General features: G+C 44.4%; 1 long non-coding RNA gene across 1 annotated transcript; it reads right to left on the reverse strand.

Annotated features, from left to right (window-relative positions):
* Positions 1-458: 458 nt before the first annotated feature.
* LOC147121415 (uncharacterized) lies at positions 459-20,046 on the reverse strand. The gene is made up of 3 exons (XR_015077538.1): positions 19,849-20,046; positions 15,781-16,048; positions 459-554 (listed from the first exon to the last, which is right to left on the reverse strand). It is a non-coding gene; the product is annotated as an uncharacterized LOC147121415 (long non-coding RNA).
* Between the last annotated feature and the right edge of the window lie 1,459 nt (positions 20,047-21,505).

Raw genomic sequence — 21,505 nt, forward strand, 5'->3', positions numbered from 1 at the left:
CTACAACTCCAGGGCCATCAGATCAGCTGATTTACTACATGCTGCTCCTGTGGCCACTAAAACTGAAAGCAGAGATGTTCCATAATCAAAGCTTGAAATATCAGGTGATCAGCCAGGCCCATTGCCAAATGACAGGTAGAACCTCAACTGCACTGCAAGGAAATATATTTTACTTCATGATGTTAATAAAGCACACCCACATAGTGCAACAACTTTGAGTTTGCAACGCAGGGCAAAAAATTATATTCCACTTCTACCACTCGTCACTATTTTGAATGTCAGTGATGGGAGTTTAGGCATAATGCAAAATCTGAGTGTCAGCCTTGTCTCAGTGATAACCCTCTCGTCTCTGAGTCAGAAGGCACCCCACCTGACCCGCTCCGCTCCGCCCTGCACCCAGCCCGTCCCGAATGCGGGCGTAGTTAAAATTGGGCCTTTAATTTAGTACTTACAAAGCGTTGATATTCCACTGAAGTTTTTGCTCGGTAAAGGCTTCGCCTACGAAAAAGAGGTGGTATGGCGCAAATGTGATTAAACCTCGATGGAGAGCTTATCTGAAAGACATAAGTTTTACACAATGTTTTATAAATAATGCCTAGCAACGGTTATCATTTCAATACTTTTCAACTTGGGGAATTGATTAATTTAACGCTAAATACAAGGGTGTTAGAAATTCAAATTTGCCCAAAAATGGACGTGCAGTGCGCTCGGGCAACAATCAACGAAGCCAATATGGTATCCGTCGCACTTCCGGTCCAGATCAGACGCAACAGGTCGTGACGCAAAATTCAGAAGCCTAACGCCCAATTTACAGGCACAAAACAAGCAGCTATAAGTTGAATGTCACCTCCATGGAGGTTTTATAGCACAGAATAGCAGGCCATTTGGTGCATCATATATGAGCTGGCTCCCTGAGGGAGCTTTCGACTGATTTCCATCCACTGCCCTTTCCCCACACACTTTTAACACTTTCCTAATTCAAATATTTAACCAATTCTCTTTTAAAAGCTATGGATTTCATTTCCACCATTGTTTCTGGTAGGGCATTCCATTCCTCAAGTGCTTCTGTGTTAAATAGAAATTCTCCAAACCCTTCACTTTGTTCTTAGCTTTATTCTCTCTAGCAATCAACTCATTGACCAGTAGAAATAATGTTTCTTATGGACCTTATCAAAGCCTCTCAGAATTTTGAACACTATCAGATCCTCTCTTAACCTCCTCTGTTCGAGTGAAAAGAGTCTCTCCTCATGACTAAGGCCTCTCAATCCTGGTATTACTACTGAATCCTCTCCAAGGCCTTGGTATCCTCCCTATACTAGGGCTCACATAACTGGAAACACTGGAATTAGGGCAAGGTGAGAAGTGGCGTAGGGAAGTGGCATAGCTCCGCTGCGTCTCTGCCCATTTTCACATGCATCTGGATGTACTGGACGTCAAGTGAGCAGAGGATCAGCCTTGGTTGTGACATCTCTTATGGTAAAGGAGCCTGCTGACACTCACAATACTGATGGCCTCTTGGACGAGGTACTGGAGATAACGTCTGCCCATATAGCAATTCTCCAGCAAGTAATCAATGCCCTCAGGGGAGGAGACAAGGGGAGAAAGTTGGCAAGAAAAGGAGAGGCGAATGAATGGGGTAGAGTGGGGAAATACATTCTCGTTCAGTGTCTCCGTGCGTACATTGTTTGCTTCGCTGCCAGCACATTCGAGGCCCCTTCCCCCATCCCACAGGATCCTCCCTCCCCCCACGCCCTAACCTGACCCGGTTGACTTCCCACTCTCCCGAACTGGCGAGCTGCAATGGGGCACCCATTTGCCGCCTGCAGCTCACTGGTGGCATTTGAATGAGGCCCAAGGGCCGGATTTGGCCCAGGTCTCAGGCAAGCACGGGACCAGCGTGCGGGGCTGTTGTTCCGTCGACTTTGCACCTGATTCTTGAACGCAAGTCAAATTTCTCTCCCCTCCCCCCACTTTATGGTCAGTAGTGGCAACACCAAAGCAAAGATGGGATTAACTGTAGAAAAAATAAAACAAAGCACTACATATTTCTTCCAAAAATTATATGAAGTTCCTGGCAGTGAGTTAGACATCCAGTTAAACACATTTCAGCTTGGGAACTATTGTTTCGGTCATAGGTTGGAGTTATACTGAATGTAAACCAATGCAAGATAGTCTCCTGCAGGGTGGGCTTTCAATGTGTTCAGTAGCCTTATGAATTAGACTGCCATTTTCACATTGATGGGCACCAAATTCCACTTTAAGCCGATGCAAAAATAGCAATATTACTGCAACCTTAATGAATGACAAAAGCAAGATTATAGAAATGTGAATGCTTTAATTATTTTGCAAACCAAAGAGTGTTTGAATACTAGATTCAAGCTACGTGTGTTAGGCATGTTGTTTATGGGCAAGTATAGACATGTTCTTAGCTCCTACTGCTGACAACTGGTCACAATGAACAGCTCAGGGGGTTTTAGTAGCTGCCCAATTGAACAGAATGAATGCAAGAATGGTCATAAGGCACCTAGCAGCTAAATCATCCAGCACTGCAGTTTCAGTTTAATGATTTAGGGGGAAAAATTCAGTTGGTAGCGCCACCCGTTAGCACCTTAAAAGGGCACTAAGTGGGGCGCAAACCAACTAGTGCCCGGGCGCGGTGATATCTGCACCTCTCGCGAAATTGACCGGACATTTTGCGGCGGCGCTAAACACTACCGCCACGATCTCCTGCGCCGGCAGCTCGTGACGTCAGTCGAGTGCGCAACGCCCCAGACTGGAAATTGAGTGGCGCCCCCTGCCTTAACGTCTGCCGCTAGCAACAACAGGTTGAGGGGAGTGTTTTGCAGTCGGGAAGGGACTGGGGGAGCGTTATTTAAAGGCGACCGCTTCCTGCCTTTTTTTGTTGGTGTAATTTTTGCACCATGCATTCTGATAGAGAGAGACTTCTGGAGAGATTCTACACTGTGTGAAGGAGTTTTGCATACTGAGCAGCACTTTGCAGGTTCATTTTGATTTGCCCTTCCTTGTATCTATTTAGAAGAGACTGTGGGGGCTGCACTCTGAGCTCTTTCCCTGGGTCTCTCCATTGTTCTTTCCAGCAGATTTGATGTACAGGTCTCTCCAGGCCGAGACTCAAGGCTGCAATGAACAGGATGTAGAGGGAGACCAAGATAAACCCTCCCCTTTAAGATAAAAACAGAAAATGCTGAAGAAACTCAGCAGGTCAAGCAGCATCTGTGAAGAGAGAAACAGAGTTAATGTTTCAGGTCGATGACCATTCATCAGAACTCCCCTTTAAGAATTGGCCGGTGCCAGTGTCTATATGTTCCATTGCTGACTGACATCACAGGAGCTTTGCCAGCGCTGTGAGTTAGCGCCTCGCTCCTTGGCCTTTGCGTCTTAAGACAGATGTGAAGCACCTGATTTAGCAATCCAATCACCTCCAGGGGCGATAAAAGCCAAGTTTGCAGTCGGAGATAATGGCAAACATTCAAAGACCGAATGGATGAACTACAAAATTTGTTCATCCCAGTTTGGCATAAAAATAAAACAAAAAAGGTGACCCAACCGTGGCTAACAAGGGAAATTAGGGATAGCATAAGGTCCAAGGAGAGGGCATATAAATTGGCCAGAAAAAGCAATAATCCTGAGGATTGGGAGCAGTTTAGGATTCAACAAAGGAGGACAAAGGGATTAATTAAGAAAGGGAAAATAGAATATGAGAGTACGCTTTCAGGGAACATAAAAACTGACTGTAAAAGCTTTTATAGATATGTGAAGAGAAAAAGATTGGTGAAGTCAAGCGTAGGTCCCTTGCAGTCAGAATCGGGGGAATTTATAATGGGGAACAAAGAAATGGCAGACCAACTAAATACATATTTTGGTTCTGTCTTCACAAAGGAGGACACAAATAACCTCCCAGAGATTCCGGGGAACATAGGGTCTGATGAAAGGGTGGAACTGAAAGAAATCAGTATTTGTAGGGAAATGGTTTTAGGAAAATTGATGGGACTGAAGGCCGATAAATCCCCAGGGCCTGATAATCTACATCCCAGGGTACTTAAGGAAGTGGCCCTAGAAATAGTAGATGCATTGCTGGTCATCTTCCAGAACTCGATAGACTCTGGAACGGTACCCATGGATTGGCGGGTAGCTAATGTTACCCCACTATTCAAAAAAGGTGGTAGAGAAAAGGCGGGGAATTATAGACCGGTAAGCTTGACATCGGTAGTGGGGAAAATGCTAGAGTCCATTATAAAAGATGTAATAGCAGAGCACTTGGAAAGCAGTGACTGGATCGGACAAAGTCAACATGGATTTACAAAAGGTAAATCATGCTTGACTAATCTACTGGAATTTTTTGAGGATGTAACTGGTAAAATAGATAAGGGAGAACCAGTGGATGTGGTGTATTTGGACTTTCAGAAGGCTTTCGATAAGGTCCCGCATAAGAGATTAGCGTGCAAAACTAAGGCACATGGGATTGGGGGCAAGGTATTGACTTGGATAGAGAACTGGTTGGCAGACAAAAAGCAAAGAGTTGGAATAAACGGGTCGTTTTCCGAGTGGCAGGCAGTGACTAGTGGGGTACCGCAAGGATCGGTCCTAGGACCCCAGCTGTTCACAATATATATTAATGATCTGGACGAGGGAATTGGATGTAATATCTCCAAATCTGCAGACGACACAAAGCTGGGTGGGAGGGTATGCTGTGAGGAGGATGTCGTGAAACTCCAGTACGATTTGGACAGGTTGGGTGATTGGGCAGAAACATGGCAAATGCACTATAATGTGGATAAATGTGAGGTTATCCGCTTTGTTGGCAAAAACAGGAAGGCAGATTATTATTTGAATGGCAATAGATTGGGAGAAGGGGAAGTGCAAAGAGACCTGGGTGTTCTTGTGCACCAGTCGCTGAAGGTAAGCATGCAGGTGCAGCAGCCGGTTAAGAAGGCAAATGGTATGTTGGCCTTCGTAGCAAGAGGGTTCAAGTACAGGAACAAGGATGTCTTGCTACAGTTGTACAGGGCCTTGGTGAGACCACACCTTGAGTATTGTGTGCAGTTTTGGTCGCCTTACCTGAGGAAGGACGTTCTTGCCATGGAGGGAGTGCAGCGAAGATTCACCAGGCTGATACCTGGGATGGCAGGAATGACGTATGAGGAGAGATTGTGTCGATTGGGCTTATACTCACTGGAGTTTAGAAGATTGAGAGGGGATCTCATCGAAACCTATAAAATTCTGTCAGGCCTGGACACACTAGATGCAGGAAGGATGTTTCTGATGGCCGGGGAGTCCAGAACCAGGGGTCATAGTCTAAGGATAAGGGGCAAGCCATTTAGGACTGAAATGAGGAGGAATTTCTTCACCCAGAGAGTGGTGAACCTGTGGAATTCTCTGCCACAGAGGGCGGTGGAGGCCAGTTCATTAAATATATTCAAGAAAGAGTTGGATATATTTCTTAAGGCTAAAGGGATCAAGGGATATGGGGAGAAGGCAGGGACAGGATACTGAATTTGGATGATCAGCCATGATCTCATTGAATGGCAGAGCAGGCTCGAAGGGCCGAATGGCCTACTCCTGCTCCTATCTTCTATCTTCTATGTTTCTATTAGCGCCAGGCACTAATCTTTGCGCCTGGCCGATAATTGCACCCCAAATGGGGCGATACCGAATTTCTCACCCTTTAATATTTTATTTGCTTTTTAACAGCAACATGTGGAGGCACTCAGGACAACTTGTCAGGGTATAATCATCATTGTACTCCTTCGTGTAAATTTTCCAATCAGGAACGTCAGAGTTTTGAGCTTAAATTAGGCACTCCTGAATGGAAAATTGGCTGCAGATCCATTATGTGAATCCCTGTCCGTATGGGCGGGAATTTGTGGAAACAATACTGCGGTCTGAACGACGCACGCTGTTATTAATGCGCAAATCATCCAGCAACTTGTGGCGAGGAAGAGACACCCCGTGGATTGTGAATCGCCACAAGTTGCCGGATGATTTGCACCGCTCCGCCATTAGCCTCCCGAGTACGTTTAACCATTGCTGCATTAATTGTCCATTAAACTCGCCACAGAAAGTTAAGTCTAGTAATTAACAGTGTAGATGCCCTGTTAACAACATGATAATTGTCAATGACTGCCAATCAACCTCTCTGCTCTAGAAAGTGAACAATTAAAAGCGTGGAGTCTCATTCCCTCAAGTATCGTTGTTGGAAATTTTAAAAAATGTCTCATTTTAATTGTTTTTTCTTACTTTTCCTTTCAGTCTCTTTTATCTCTCACTCTTCATTCAATCTTTCTTTTCCTCTCTTTATTTCTCTTTCTGTACCTGATTTGACTCTAATTCAGCCTATTTCCTTCTCCATTCTTCCTCTGTTTCTTTCTCAATCCCAAAATCTCATTGGTTAAGGCGATAGGCTGTTGGTTCCATCGTGCACTGAGGTCCCAGATGCCCATTGCCTTCGCCACACCGTTAGCAGCTCACACTCCCAGCAACTTACTGGGGAAGTAGTTTGTAGGTATATGCTTGATCATGCCATTTGCATCATTTCCACTCACTTCCCATATAAACTGATTGCTAGGTGCCAATCTCTATACTATAATTAGTTAAAAGTGGCCAGATTGCCATATCGTAAGAATGTTGCTGAAGCATTTCTCTTGGGTTTTTTTTCCTGTTACCACTGAGGTCCTTAAAGTAGATTTGTAGCAATTGCTTATTTTGATTCCAGCTGCCACATTGCCACTATGAGTTTTCCCCTGGGATTTCCCCTTAACGAAGTTCTCGGCTGGAGTATTGTGTCCAATTCTGGGCATCACACTTTAGGAAGGATGTCAAGGCATTGGAGAGGGTGCAGAGATTTACTGGAATGGTACAAGGGATGAGGGACTTCAGTTATGTGGAGAGACTGGAGAAACTGGATTAAATTATCCTGCATCTTTATTTTTTTTACTAAATATCTCTACTTAGTTTACCAAAAAGGTAATGCTTAAATAAGCACATTTAGAGCTTTTATTCAGAATCTCTTTCCAGACTGGAATACTTATACAGTTCTTTTAAAAAATCAATTTTAACGTTAACTTCTGTTTTCCTGGTTGTTTTTGAACTCAAAGACTTAGCACCCTGGAGGTAAGAACATAAGAAATAGGAGCAGGGGTAGACCATGTGGCCCCTTGAGCCTGTATGGCTGATCTTCTACCTCAGCTCCACTTTCCTGCCCGATCCTCACATCCTTTGATTTCCTTGGTATTCAAAAATCTATCGCTCGCAGTCTTGAAGATACTCAACGACTGAGAATCCACAACCCTCTGAGTGAAGAACTTTCTCCTTATCTCAGTTCTAAACAGTCAACCACTTATCCTGAGACTATAACCCCTAGTTCTAGACTCTCCAGCCAGGGGAAACATCCTCCCAGCATCTATCCTGTCAAGCCCTGTAAGAATTTTGTATGTTTCAATGAGATCACCTCTCATTCTTCTAAACTCCAGAGAATATAGGCCTAGTCTACTCAATCTCTCCTCATAGGACAACCCTCTCATCCCATAAATCAATATAGTGAACCTTCATTGCATCCCGGCTGAGGCAAATATATCCTTCTTTAGGTAAGGAGACCAAAACTGTTCAGAGTACTCCAGGTGTGGTTATAGCACCCATCCAATTGTCATTGCATTGAAATGAATGGAATGAAAATTAGATGGGCTCTATAATAGATGGGCAATTTATTCAACCAAATTACCATCCATGCAGTGAAAATAAAATTTACCCCTGTGTATCCTGAATAAACAACTACTTGAACACAATGGCCCATAATTTGCAGTCAGCAACGAAGCAAAGGCGTTCGGCGCTGGCCCCGAAGTAAGCTTCCCACAAAGATCTCGCGATCTCTGTGGTGAGAAGTTCGGCTTTTCCGAGATGCAGTTGAAATCAGCGTAGTTTAGCAGGAATCCCAGTCAACAAGCTGTCTAAGCAGCCAATCACAATGCAGAATTCTCACAGACTGAAAGAAGCTCCTTTGATTCTAACTTATTAAAAATGCTATAGTGAGCAAAACAAAGATTGGGGCAAAGGTAAGCCTGAAATAAAGATTTTTTTTTAAAGTAAAAAAAAATTAAAGTTTCTTAAAAATGTAAATTTTAAATAAAATGTATAAATTTAACACTCCACAAAAGTAAAATTAGTTTTTCAGGGCCATGACGTTTGTTTAGCAGACAATACACTGTTAAAATCCCAGTTACACCTAAGTCAAAAGGATCTAACGTTTTAATGGGGTATTTAACAGTGGCATTACCGTAGAAAAGCAGAAGTTTTCATCAGTGTCCCTGATTTGACAGATTACGCTGATTGCCGGCTTTGGAGAGGAGTGTGGGGGTTCCACAGTGCCGCCAGTGTTGGAGCAGTGAATGACTGACCGCAACTTCAGGATTTCTGCGTTAGGGTGTGCATGCGCTACATCCTGAAGTTGCGATCAGTTTCAAAAGGGGTAATAACAGCAAACGGGTATGTGAAAAGGAAAAGACTGGTGAAGGTAAATGTAGGTCCTTTACAGTCAGAGACGGGAGAATTTATAATGGGGAATGAGGAAATGGCAGAGAAATTAAATAAATACTTTGTTTCTGTCTTCACGGAGGAAGACACAAAAAACCTCCCAGAAATACGAGAAAACCAAGGGTGTGGCGAAAATGAGGAACTTAAAGAAATTATTATTAGTAAAAAAACAGAACTAGCAAAATTAATGGGACTAAAATTCGATAAATCCCAAGGACCGGATGACCTACGTCCTAGGGTTTTGAAAGAGGTGGCCATTGGGATAGTGGACGCATTGGTTGCTATCTTCCAAAATTCTATAGATGCTGGAACGGTTCCTGCAGATTGGAGGATATCAAATGTAACCCCTGTTATAAATCCCATCATCAACAAACTACTTCTGAAATAACGCTGGACGGCCAGCTGGTGGCGCCGTCCAAGGAGTATAAATATTCAGGCGTGGGCCCCAGCTTGCCAGGGACATTTTGTAAGACAAGGAGCTAGTGAAATACAACTAGACTTCCATGTCCTGAAACAAGTTGATTAAAGCCTTGCTTTATGCTCAAACCAAGTGTGTAGTGAGTTTTATTACGTCAATTTAATCAACTTGATATCGACTCCACGCTTTGGGTGATTTCGGGAACAGCCAGCTACAACTCGAACCATAGAAGGGAACTCAGACAAGTAATCGATCCATCATGGAGAAACTACTCAGCCCCGCCCGTCTCGACCTGGACCCGAATTCACTTACAGCTGCTAAGGTATGGAAACACTGGTATCGTACTTTCAGCAACTTCCTCAGGGTGTGTGGTGAAAATGTTCCTGATAAATTAGAGATACTTGCGAATTATGTATCCCCTCATGTGTTTGATTATATCGAAGACTGTGTAGACTATGATGCCGCTATCCAAATACTACAGCAGCTATATGTAAAGTCCCCAAATGAAATTTTTGCTCGGCATCTACTGGCCACAACTCGACAACAACCCGGGGAATCACTTGACGAATTCCTTCAGAAACTTCGCAGGCTCAGCAAGGATTGTAATCTTAAAGCTGTTACAGCTGAGCAGTACCAGGAGGAGTTAATTCGTGATTCCTTTATTAATGGGATTGCATCTCCTTTCATATGTCAGCATCTGTTGGAGAATAAAACCCTCAAGTTACAGGCTGCCTATGACCAGGCATGTTCTCTGGACTTAGCAAAGAGGAATGCAGATACATATCTTTCACCATGCGCACGGGCTGCTGCTATCACTTTTAGTGACTCCTTCGATAGGCCTCGGGCAGAAGCTCTCACGGATGATGACTCCAACCTGGTTGATGGCAACCCTACCCTAGAAACCTACACTGGTGACGACCCCGCCCTAGCGGCATCTTGGCAACCCAGAAGGAAGTGTTTCTTCTGTGGAGGTGCGTTCCATTATAGGAAATTTTGTCCTGCTCGTAACGCAACCTGCAATCATTGCAGCATGAAAGGTCACTTTTCTAAGGTATGCCAGTCAAGAGCCACTGTTAGTAGGAAAGGCCACTTTTCTAAGGTATACCGGTCGAGAGCCCCTGTTGTTTTGCAGCTACTATCTATAAAACTGCTCCTCCCCCAAGAACCATTACTAAGGTTACAGCTATCAAGGGTAAAACTGCCCCTCCTCCCATCACAGCTGTTTTTCCCCAAAGTCTGTCCCATGCAGCCACGAAGGTTTCAGTAAATGGACACATTTTGAGTGCACTAATCGACTCATGCAGCTCTGACAGCTTCATTAGTGAGCAGGCTGTCAGTAAGTTAAAACTGCGTATTTACCCCTCGGACAGGGAAATTGCAATGGCTCTGATGACACTGACTACCAATTCTTCCGGCTTTTGTCTTGTCGACCTAATTCTCAATGGCCGCACTTATTTCTCCACCCGGCTCGGGGTGCTCAAGAACCTATGCAGTGATGTGCTCCTGGGACAGGATTTCCAGAAACAACACAAAAGACTCACTTTCGAGTTTGGAGGGTCAAAGCCAGAGCTTATTATTTCCAAAGTACCGTTTTGTGCGCTTTCGGCGGCTTCGCTCGACGAGCCCTCCTTGTTTGCCAATCTTTCCCCCCGATGTAAACCCACAGTCACTAAATCACGACGTTTCAGCCAAGATGATCGAGCCTTTATCGAGGCAGAAATCTATCGTATTCTAGCTGATGGTATCATTGAGCCATGTTCATCTTCTGGCGGGCTCAAGTCGTCATTGTTAAAAATCCTCTGAAGCAACACAAGAAATGTCTTTGCATCGATTACTCGCAAACTATTAACCAGTATACCGACCTGGATGCCTACCCACTACCACGCATTGATGACATGGTCAATAACCTTGCCAACTACAAGGTATTTTCAACTTTTGATTTAAAGAGCGCATATCAAGTATCGTTAAAGGACTCTGACAAAAAGTATACAGCCTTTGAGGCCAATGGTCGGCTTTACCAGTTTTGTCGCCTTCCATTTGGGGTCACCAATGGGGTGGCCGGCTTTCAACGGGCAATGGATAGCCTAGTTAAACAGGAGAACTTAACGGACACTTTCCCATATCTGGATAATATCACCATTGCTGGTCATGACCAGAAGGAGCATGATGCCAACCTCCAGAAATTTTTTGACGTTCTCCATCGTCGCAACTTAACCTTAAATGAGTCCAAATCTGTGAAATCAGTACCATCAGTCAACATCCTTGGCTACTGGGTGGGCAACGGTGTCATCAAACTGGATCCGGAGCGACTTCGTCCGCTTCAGGAGCTCCCTCCCCCTACGAATCTCGGCTCTCTTCGTCGGGCACTCGGCATGTTCGCCTATTATGCAAAATGGATACCCCACTTCTCCGACAAGATCCAGCCCCTGCTTCATGCTAAGTCATTTCCATTGGAGGTAACGGCTATTTCAGCTTTCAACCTCCTCAAGCGACAACTGGAAAAAGCCACGCTTCGTTCCATTGATGAAAATCTTCCTTTCGTGGTCGAATGCGATGCATCGGATGTGGCGATCTCTGCTACCTTGAATCAAGGTGGTCGACCCGTTGCATTTCTGTCCAGAACTTTGCAGGGTAGCGAGCTCCATTATCCTCCTGTCGAGAAGGAGGCTACGGCCATCATCGAAGCGGTACGTAAATGGAGTCATTTTCTCGCTCGTCGCCATTTCACACTTATAACCGATCAGCGCTCCGTGGCCTTTATGCTGGATAACCGGAAACACACTAAGATCAAGAATAACAAAATACAACTCTGGAGGATGGAATTGGCTGCCTTTGGATACACCATACATTATCGACCCGGCAAAGAGAATGTGGCCCCGGATACCCTCACGCGGGCATTCTGCTCTTCTATGTCAACTTCGACTCTGGCGGATCTTCATACTGACTTATGCCATCCTGGCATTACCCATATGTTGCACTTTGTGCGATCTAAAAATCTCCCATTTTGTATGGAAGATGTGAAAAGAACGTGCTCCTCCTGTAAAATTTGTGCGGAGTTAAAACCGCAATTCTCCCGTCCACCGGATGGCTTGCTCATACACGCTATGCAGCCTATGCAGCGACTCAGCATTGACTTTAAAGGGCCATTGCCTTCCTCAATGCAGAACACCTACTTACTGACTATGGTGGATGAATATTCACGCTTTTCCTTTGCTTACTTCCACAGTGATCAAATGCCTTGATCAAGTCTTTTCCCTTTGCGGTACGGCCAATTTCATCCACTCTGATTGGAGTCCCTCCTTCATGGCAAGTGAACTCAAAAATTATCTCTCCCAATGGGGAATCGCCACAAGTAAAACGACACCGTACCATCCCATTGGTAATGGACAGGTTGAGAGATACAATGCTATCATTTGGAACGCTGTTCAACTTGCACTGAGGTCACGCAATCTACCAGACCAGCAGTGGGAAACTATGCTCCCTGATGCGTTGCATTCCATCAGGTCTCTCCTTTCTACTTCTATCAATGTCACACCTCACGAGCGATTCTTCAGCTTCCAGCATCGCTCCACCTATGGGACGTCTCTACTATCATGGTTGGCAGCTCCTGGCCCCATGCTGCTCCGAAGATTCGTCCGATCGTCGAAAACCGATCCTCTAGTCGACGAGGTAGAACTTACAGACGTCAACCCCACGTACGCACACGTGCAATACCCGGATGGCCAGGAGTCCACTGTTTTGCTCCGGGACCTGGCTCCCTGTCTGGCCGGTTCCGTGGACCCAACTGATGGAGGGACCCGCGGGGATGATGCTGACACTTTGCGCTCCCCCGAGGATGACGCCCTACCTGGGACATCGAGGGATCTGCGGGCAACCCCGCCGGATCCGCTCGGGGAGCTGAGCGCTCCCCGTGGGATGGCCACCCCGGGCCAGGACGCCGGTCAATCCCCGGCTAACCAACGGGACGAAGCCAGTTCTGCGCCTGTGGGGACCCGCACCCGGAGTCACGATCTCCCCAGCCTCCCTCGGGTCGATCAGAGCAACACAGGCCCTGTCGATCCACCGGTACTGATCAAGCGGTCCAGGGACCAAGACACGGTCCGGGGAGACATGCCTTCTGGCCATAAACAAAAATCTAAAAGACTGCGGCTATTCGTGGTCCGCCTAATCCATTAAGAGGAAGTCGTCGGACTTCCAAATCTTTTAGGCAGGAAGAATGTTATAAATCTCATCATCAAAAAACTACTTCTGAAATAACGCTGGACGGCCAGCTGGTGGCGCCGTCCAAGGAGTATAAATACTCGGGCGTGGGCCCCAGCTTTACAGGGACATTTTGTAAGACAAGGAGCTAGTGAAATACAACTAGACTTCCATGTTCTGAAACAAGTTGATTAAAGCCTTGCTTTATGCTCAAACCAAGTGCGTAGTGAGTTTTATTACGTCAACCCCGCTATTTAAGGAAGGAGGGAGAAAGAAAACGGGGAACTACAGACCTGTTAGCCTCACATCAGTAGTTGGGAAAATGCTGCAATCTATTCTAAAGGATGCAATAACTGGGCACTTAGAAACTAATAGTAAGATTGGGCAGAGTCAACATGGATTTATGAAAGGGAAGTCCTGCTTGACAAAACCTATTGGAGTTCTTTGAGGATGTAACTAGTGGAGTAGACAAAGGGGAACCGGTAGATGTGGTGTATTTGGATTTTCAGAAGGCCTTCAATAAGGTCCCACACAAGAGGTTGGTGAACAAAATTAGGGCACATGGAGTTGGGAGTCATATACTAGCATGGATTGAGAAGTGGTTAACAGACAGAAAACAAAGAGTAGGGATAACAACAGAAAATGCTGGAAAAACTCAGCAGGTCAGGCAACATCCGTGGAAAGAGTAGGGATAAACGGGTCTTTTTCAGGAAGGCAGGCTGTACTTGGGCCCCACCTATTCACAATCTATATCAATGCTTTGGATGAGGAGGCTAAATGTAACATTTCCAAATTTGCTGATGATACAAAGCTAGGTGGCAGTGTCAGTTGTGAAGAGGATGTGAAGAGGCTTCAAGGGGATCCCAACAGGCTCAGTGAGTGGGTGAGAACATGGCAGATGGAATATAATGTGGATAAATGTGAAGTTATCCACTTTGGTAGAAAAAACAGAAAGGCAGAGTATTTCCTAAATGGTGAAAGATTGGGGAATGCAGATGCTCAAAGGGACCTGGGTGTCCTTGTACATGAGTCACTGAAAGTGAATGTGCAGGTGCAGCAAGCCATTAGGAAGGCAAGTGATATGCTAGCCTTAATTACAAGAGGATTTGAGTACAGGAGTAAAGAAGTCTTACTCCAATTATATAGGGCCTTGGTGAGACCACACCTGGAGTACTGTGTACAATTTTGGTCTCCTTACCTAAGGAAGGATATACTTGCCATAGAGGGAGTGCAACGAAGGTTCACAAGATTGATTCCTGGGATGGCGGGACTGTCGTATGAGAAGAGATTGAGTAAACTAGGCCTGTATTCTCTTGAATTCAGAAGAATGAGAGGGGATCTCATTGAAGCATACAAAATTATTACAGGGCTTGATAGGGTGGATGCTGGGAGAACATTTCCCTTGGCTGGGGAGTCTAGAACCAGGGGCCAAAGCCTCAGGATAAAGGGTAGGCCATTCAGGACTGAGATGAGAAGAAATTCCTTCACACAGAGGGTGGTGAATCTTTGGAATTCTCTACCCCAGAGGGCTGTGGAGGCTCAGTCATTGGGTATATTCAAAACAGAAGTCGATAGATTTCTGACTAGTAAGGGCATCAAGGGATATGGCGATAAGGCCGGTGAATGGAATTGAGGCAGAAGATCAGCCATCTCATTGAATGGCGGAGCAGGCTCGAAGGGCCAAATGGCCTACTCCTGCTCCTATTTCTTATTATGTTCTTATTATTATGTTTGCTGTTATTACCCAAAGCAAATTCTGGGCCATTTTGTTCAGAAAAGTTACATCAGAAAAAGTTGAAAAGTTCATATTGTCACATTTTTGAGTTTCCTGACTATACCTCCGATAAGGGATCTTGGTGTAATATATGTTAAAAAAAACAATTATTGAGCTAATCTTGGCTCTCAAGGGGTTAAATTCACAGGACCACACAGTTGGAGGATTCAGATGAGCTATCTGAACAATGAGCTGAGACAGTGGAAGATAGTTTAACATTCTAGTAATCATTCACAATTATTGCTGCAGCAACAACTTCATTTATTTGAAATCAGCAGGGGTCATTGCCAAGTTACGCTGCTCGAGTTCGTTCTTTGGTGGAGATTGTCAGTTTTGACAAAACTCTAACACAGGAGAGAGGCTTTTTGAAACAGAAAGCCTGCAAGGGCAGTCAGATTTGTTAAGGGGACAGAGAGCAGTGAGTGATTTCCCTAGGCTCTGAAAGTCAGAAATAGAAAGAAGAAAGAACTTGCATTTATAAAGTGCCTTTCACGACTTCAGGATGACCTAAAGTGCTTTACAGCCAATGAAGTACTTTTGAAATGTAGTCACTGTTGGAATGTAGGGAACGCGGTAGCCAATTTACGCACAGCAAGCTCCCACAAACAGCAATATCAGAAATGCTATTAAACCTCAAACAAGCCAATAGCTGCAAGGGCATGGTAATAGCGAAACAGGATTGGGATAGCAAGGGACATGCTGCATCTGAAAGCTTGCAACAAAAGGACATTAATCCTTTGTGTAATTATAGTCATTAATTGCAACCTCTGTTAACATAGCAGCACTTTTGTCTCTCACATACTTTCCTCTTTACTGTTAAGCCCCAGAAAACAAAACGTACCATTCCCAGGTATATTCCAGTCATGTTCCTAGGTGATGTATTTCGGTGTGGTTGCTGGTTCTGCATTTTGGAACCGCAGTATCTTCACACGCAAAGAGATTATGAAGGAATGTTTTCATAGACAAAATAAACGTTCTTTTTCCATTTTGTAAACGTTCTGTTTCTGTGCCAATAAATGACGTTTGCAGACAAGGAAGAAACCGCAGGTGATTGTCAATAAAATGAAAAACGATGATGTTTTTAGAGTCCAATGTTGTTTCTCTTCACTCTGAAAAAAATAGAAAAACTATTATTGCATATGACAGCATATAAGTTAAAACGCACAATTTCTTGTGGGGTCTAACATCAGGACCACTAACTTACAGTAACTGAAAAAATCTAATTACAGTATATTTTTATTATATGGTATTCTGGACTTTAGGGATCAAATTTCCATGATAACATAAGAACATAAAAAATAGGGGTAGGAGTAGGCCATACAGTCCCTTGAGCCTGCTCCAATTTCAATAAGATTGTGGCTGATCTTCGACCTCAACTCCACTTTCCCGCCCAATCCCCATATCCCTTGCTTCCCTTAGAGTCCAAAAGTCTATCGATCTCGGTCTTGAATATACTCAACGACTGAGCATCCACAGCCCTCTGGGGTAGAGAATTCCAAAAATTCACAACCAATATTCCCTTTAATTTTATTTTAAGGGGCCGTGCGGCCCATTCAAAATACCGCGCATACATGGGTTTTCCTCTTTAAAAGCTGGTAAGCCAGTGTGCCAATGAGCCAGCTGCAGTGAGAGATCCAGAGTGCTGTGCAGCTTAAAGGGAACATTGTTCACAACCCACTGAGTGAAGAATTGCCCCTCATCTCAGTCCTAAATGGCCAACCCCTTATCCTGAGACTGTGCCCCCTAGTTCTAGGCTCTCCATCCAGGGGAAACAACCTCTCAGCATCTACTCTGGGGGTCACCATTGACCAGAAACTTAACTGGACCAGCCACATAAATACTGTGGCAACAAGAGCAGGTCAGAGGCTGGGTATTCTGCAGCGAGTGTCTCACCTCCTGACTCCCCAAAGCCTTTCCACCATCTACAAGGCACAAGTCAGGAGTGTGATGGAATACTCTCCACTTGCCTGGATGAGTGCAGCTCCAACAACACTCAAGAAGCTTGACACCATCCAGGACAAAGCAGCCCACTTGATTGACACCCCATCCACCACCTTAAACATTCACTCCCTCCACCACCGGCGCACCGTGGCTGCAGTGTGTAACATCTACAAGATGCACTGCAGCAACTCGCCAAGGCTTCTTCGGCAGCACCTCCCAAATCCGCGACCTCTACCAGCTAGAAGGACATGGGCAGCAGGCGCATGGGAACACCACCACCTCCAAGTCACACACCATCCTAACTTGGAAATATATCACCGTTCCTTCATCATCGCTGGGTCAAAATCCTGAAACTCCCTCCCTAACAGCACTGTAGGAGTACCTTCACCACACGGACTGCAGCGGTTCAAGGCGGCGGCTCACCACCACCTTCTCAAGGGCAATTAGGGATGGGCAATAAATGTTGGCCTTGCCAGCGATGCCCAAATCCCAGGAACGAATAAAAAAAAACCCTGCCAAGCCCCCTCAGAATCTTGTATGTTTCATTGAGATCACCTCTCATTCTTCTGAACTCCAGGTTCTGTCCATTATTCTGTGAAAATGCCTAAACAAGCCCACTACTTTATAAGTTAGCAGATGTCCTAAGGCATTGCTCACAGTGAGTCACAGGGTATGCTCAAGTGTGATGTCTTAATTGCCATGCCTAAAGTGCGGCAGGAAGTAAGTGTGATGCTTAGGAGGAAAGGCGCACTATCGACAATACTTTTAATATATTAAACTGGTGGAGAGGCAGTAAAATCAAACGGGACTGAGGAACAACAACTTACATTCATATAACGCGTTTAATGTAGTAAACATAGAGATAGGAACAGGAGTAGGCCATCCAAAGGCGCGTCACAGAAGCGTTATCAAACAAAAATTTGACATTGAGCCAGATGAGGAAATATTATGACAGATAAAGAGGTCAGTTTTAAGGAGCATCTTAAAGGAGGAGAGAGAGGTAGAGAGGCGGAGAGGTTTAGGGAGGGAATTCCAGAGCTTAGGGCCCAGGCAACTGAAGGCACGGCCACCAATGGTGGAACAATTAAAATCAGGGTTGCACAAGAGGTCAGAATTGGAGGAGTGCAGTGATCTCGGAGGTTTGAAGGGCTGGAGGAGGTTACAGACATAGGGAGGCGGCGAGGCCATGGAGGGATTTGAAAGCAAGGATAAGAATTTTTAAATCGAGGCATTGCCAGACCGGGGCACTAATGGGAGGCGCAAAGCAACCAAATTTTTCCCCCTAGAAGTTTCGGTTATTGAGCAAAAAGGTAAGATGAAAAACATTTCAGAAAACTTTGAGTGATTTATGGAAGTCTGGTGGCCAGATTGTGTCACCATTAGATGATATACTTTGACCAGGGTGTCTATTGACACCACTGTGTCAGCCAATGAGTTGGAGGCGGGGCGAGACGGACTGGAAATAGTGGTATCACTATATGCAGCCAGACATGCGGCAGGACTCACAGCAGTCTATTTTATAGCAAAGTCTATTTACTCAGCAGTCTATTTAAACAGTGCACTACACAGTCTACAGAGTCTATTTCAAAAGAGTCTCTACGAACTACAGCAAATGGAACTCATGACCAAAACTACAGCAACGTCACCCAATAAAGGCAGGGTGATTTCTCCAGCAAAATGCAGCTACATACAAATTATGTGCATAAAATCAATCCCAATCACTTACAGCAGTGATTGACATGGGGAATTACCCAATCATCTCCATTCTGGTCGGGAATAGTGGTGTAACTATGGGCAGCCTTTTACTTTGACTGTAAAATAGCAGCTTTTGTAACACAGCTTGACACCCCTTTAATGTTGAAAAGGCTTTATAATGCGTTTTCAATGCCTTGCCTCACATATTGAATCTGATAAACAAATAAATATAGATAGATGTGGAGTCAAGCACCTGTAACACACAGAAGACGAATCATGTGCATGTAAAACAACACTTCAAGTCAACAGTAGCGCACTGTGTGCACAGCCAGGCAATACCTGTGATACGAGAAGGAGTACAGAAGATGTTTTCCTATTAACAAACTATGGCTTAGAGTTAAATACACAGAATATTCACGAGCAAATATATAAGTGCTTTAAAATAATAAGAAAGTAATCTGTGACAGTAATAAGTGGGTTAAATCTTTTTTTTAAATATTTAAAATTAAATTGTATTAAACTCACCAAAAAAACCAACAGTATCAAAGTATGAAGTGCCTCAAAAAAGTATCAACTCCCTCAAAAACATACCAACTCCCTCAAAAAAGTATCAACTCCCTCAAAAAGTATCAACTCCCTCAAAAACGTACCAACTCCCTCAAAAAAGTATCAACTCCCTCAAAAAATATCAACTCCCTCAAAAACATACCAACTCCCTCAAAAAAGTATCAACTCCCTCAAAAACATAGCAACTCCCTCAAAAACATAGCAACTCCCTCAAAAAAGTATCAACTCCCTCAAAAACATACCAACTCCCTCAAAAAAGTATCAACTCCCTCAAAAACGTACCAACTCCCTCAAAAAAGTATCAACTCCCTCAAAAAATATCAACTCCCTCAAAAACATACCAACTCCCTCAAAAAAGTATCAACTCCTTCAAAAACATTCCAACTCCCTCAAAAACATACCAACTCCCTCAAAAAAGTATCAACTCCCTCAAAAACATACCAACTCCCTCAAAAAAGTATCAACTCCCTCAAAAACGTACCAACTCCCACAAAAACATACCAACTCCCTCAAAAAAGTATCAACTCCCTCAAAAAAGTATCAACTCCCTCAAAAACGTATCAACTCCCACAAAACGTTTGAAGTCCCTCAAAAATACTACCTCCCCTCAAAGTCTAGGAACTGGACGCATAATTGAAGGGGGGAAAGGTTTAACGCCAAGGGGACCCACAGCGGGAGAAAACAAACAGGAAAAGTTCAAACGTACTTCCCCAATACCGAATTGCCATTTGCAGCCAGCTGATGAAAACGTGAACCAAATGCCGGAAAGTTGAGTTTGTGGCGAAGTTTTGTGCTCGGTGCTTCGCCTCGCCACCCGCAACACTGCAGTGGCCAAAACAAAACAAGCGCCTGGCAACCAGCAGATCCTGCAAAGATCAACCTCCCCTGCTGCCCTCCTCTTAGACTCCTTTCCCCGAGTATATCTCCGGAATGTCTATATCCCTGCAGACTTTTTTTTATAAATCGGATCGTGGAAGAAGATTTATTTCGCTATTGTCCTTTTGCTGGCCACTGGTGAATGTATAAACACACTAAGCACACAGGCACTCTGTGCATGTTTCTATATGTAGGCAATGCCTCCTCTTGCTAATCCAAGTTCCCCAATAAAAATGCTATGTAGCCTTTATTTGCTATCTCCGTTTTGCTCTTTATTCCCATACAGGGATGTTAACCCATGTTATTCCCATACAGGGTTTCTGCCCCTGTGAAGAAACAACATAGAATCATAGAACGGTACAGCGCAGAAGGAGGCCATTCGGCCCATCCCCCTGTGTCTGCTCTTTGGTCGAGTTAGCCAATTAGTGCCACTCCCCCGCTCTTTCCCCATAGCCCTGTCATTTTTCCCATTCAAAGGAGTAATGAATAATTGCTGGAAAATAACTATTATTATGTCAGGTCCTGCCGCCTATTTTTAAGGGAGTCTGGTGGATTTTTGCTGTTTGGCACAGACTTTAAAATATGTGTAAAACACTAGTCTTTGCTTATGTTAATGCTCAGATCCCCTGGGCATGTTACCAATGTCATCTGCATCTTCCACCCTCCAGCCACTATTAAGTGATGGAAATTTGATAACATCAAATTATTGTAGAGGCTTTGAAGGTTAAAAAAAATTTGTATAAAAAATCTAAGTATACACTGAAACAGGTGTTAGTCCTTGGCATATGCAAATAGGGGGCCTAACATTTGTTTCTGGACCCCTTCCCGAAATTGGGCTGCCTTTAATCTTCATTATAAATATATACTTGGATTTTTTTTTACTAATTATTATATTGTAAGAATCAGATTATAAAATAATAAAACTTATTAGCTGTTGTTTCCATATACTTTTCACCTCAGCTCAAATGTTTCCCTTCCCACACTCATGCATCACTCCTTGCTGGAAAACAGTTCCACGGGTTCTATATCCCTTCTGGTACCTCACCCAAATGTCCTTATTATCTTTATGTGTGAGCTTTGACAGTGACTAACAGCAAGTTATTTTGTCACAGGAAGGCATTGCAGTGCAGCCTGATTCTGCACCCACCTTACATCCACACATGCACTATGGGTCTTTGGACAGTAGCGAGGAGCAGGAACTGCCAAAATTCCCCATCAAAACCCAGGGCTTATGAGACCAATTGTAGCACCAGTGCCCCTGCACCAGCTGAGATCAGCAAAGCTCAACATAGACCAGGGATCAAGCCTTAGGTCCTTCCTTGTATGTATGGCTTAATTATTCACTAGATAAAGAATGTGAGAGCAATTTTAACCCTACTCGCTCAGCAGAAACCTGGCAGATGGGCAGTTAAAATCGCCCTGGCTTTTACCTGTCCGAAAGCCGCCATGATCGCAACATCTGCAATTTTAACCTGCTCCCCTGAGCA

This window comes from Somniosus microcephalus, chromosome 3 (genome assembly GCF_052327205.1).
Source record: "Somniosus microcephalus isolate GS21.2 chromosome 3, FLI_Smic_1.0, whole genome shotgun sequence".
NCBI lineage: Eukaryota > Metazoa > Chordata > Chondrichthyes > Squaliformes > Somniosidae > Somniosus > Somniosus microcephalus.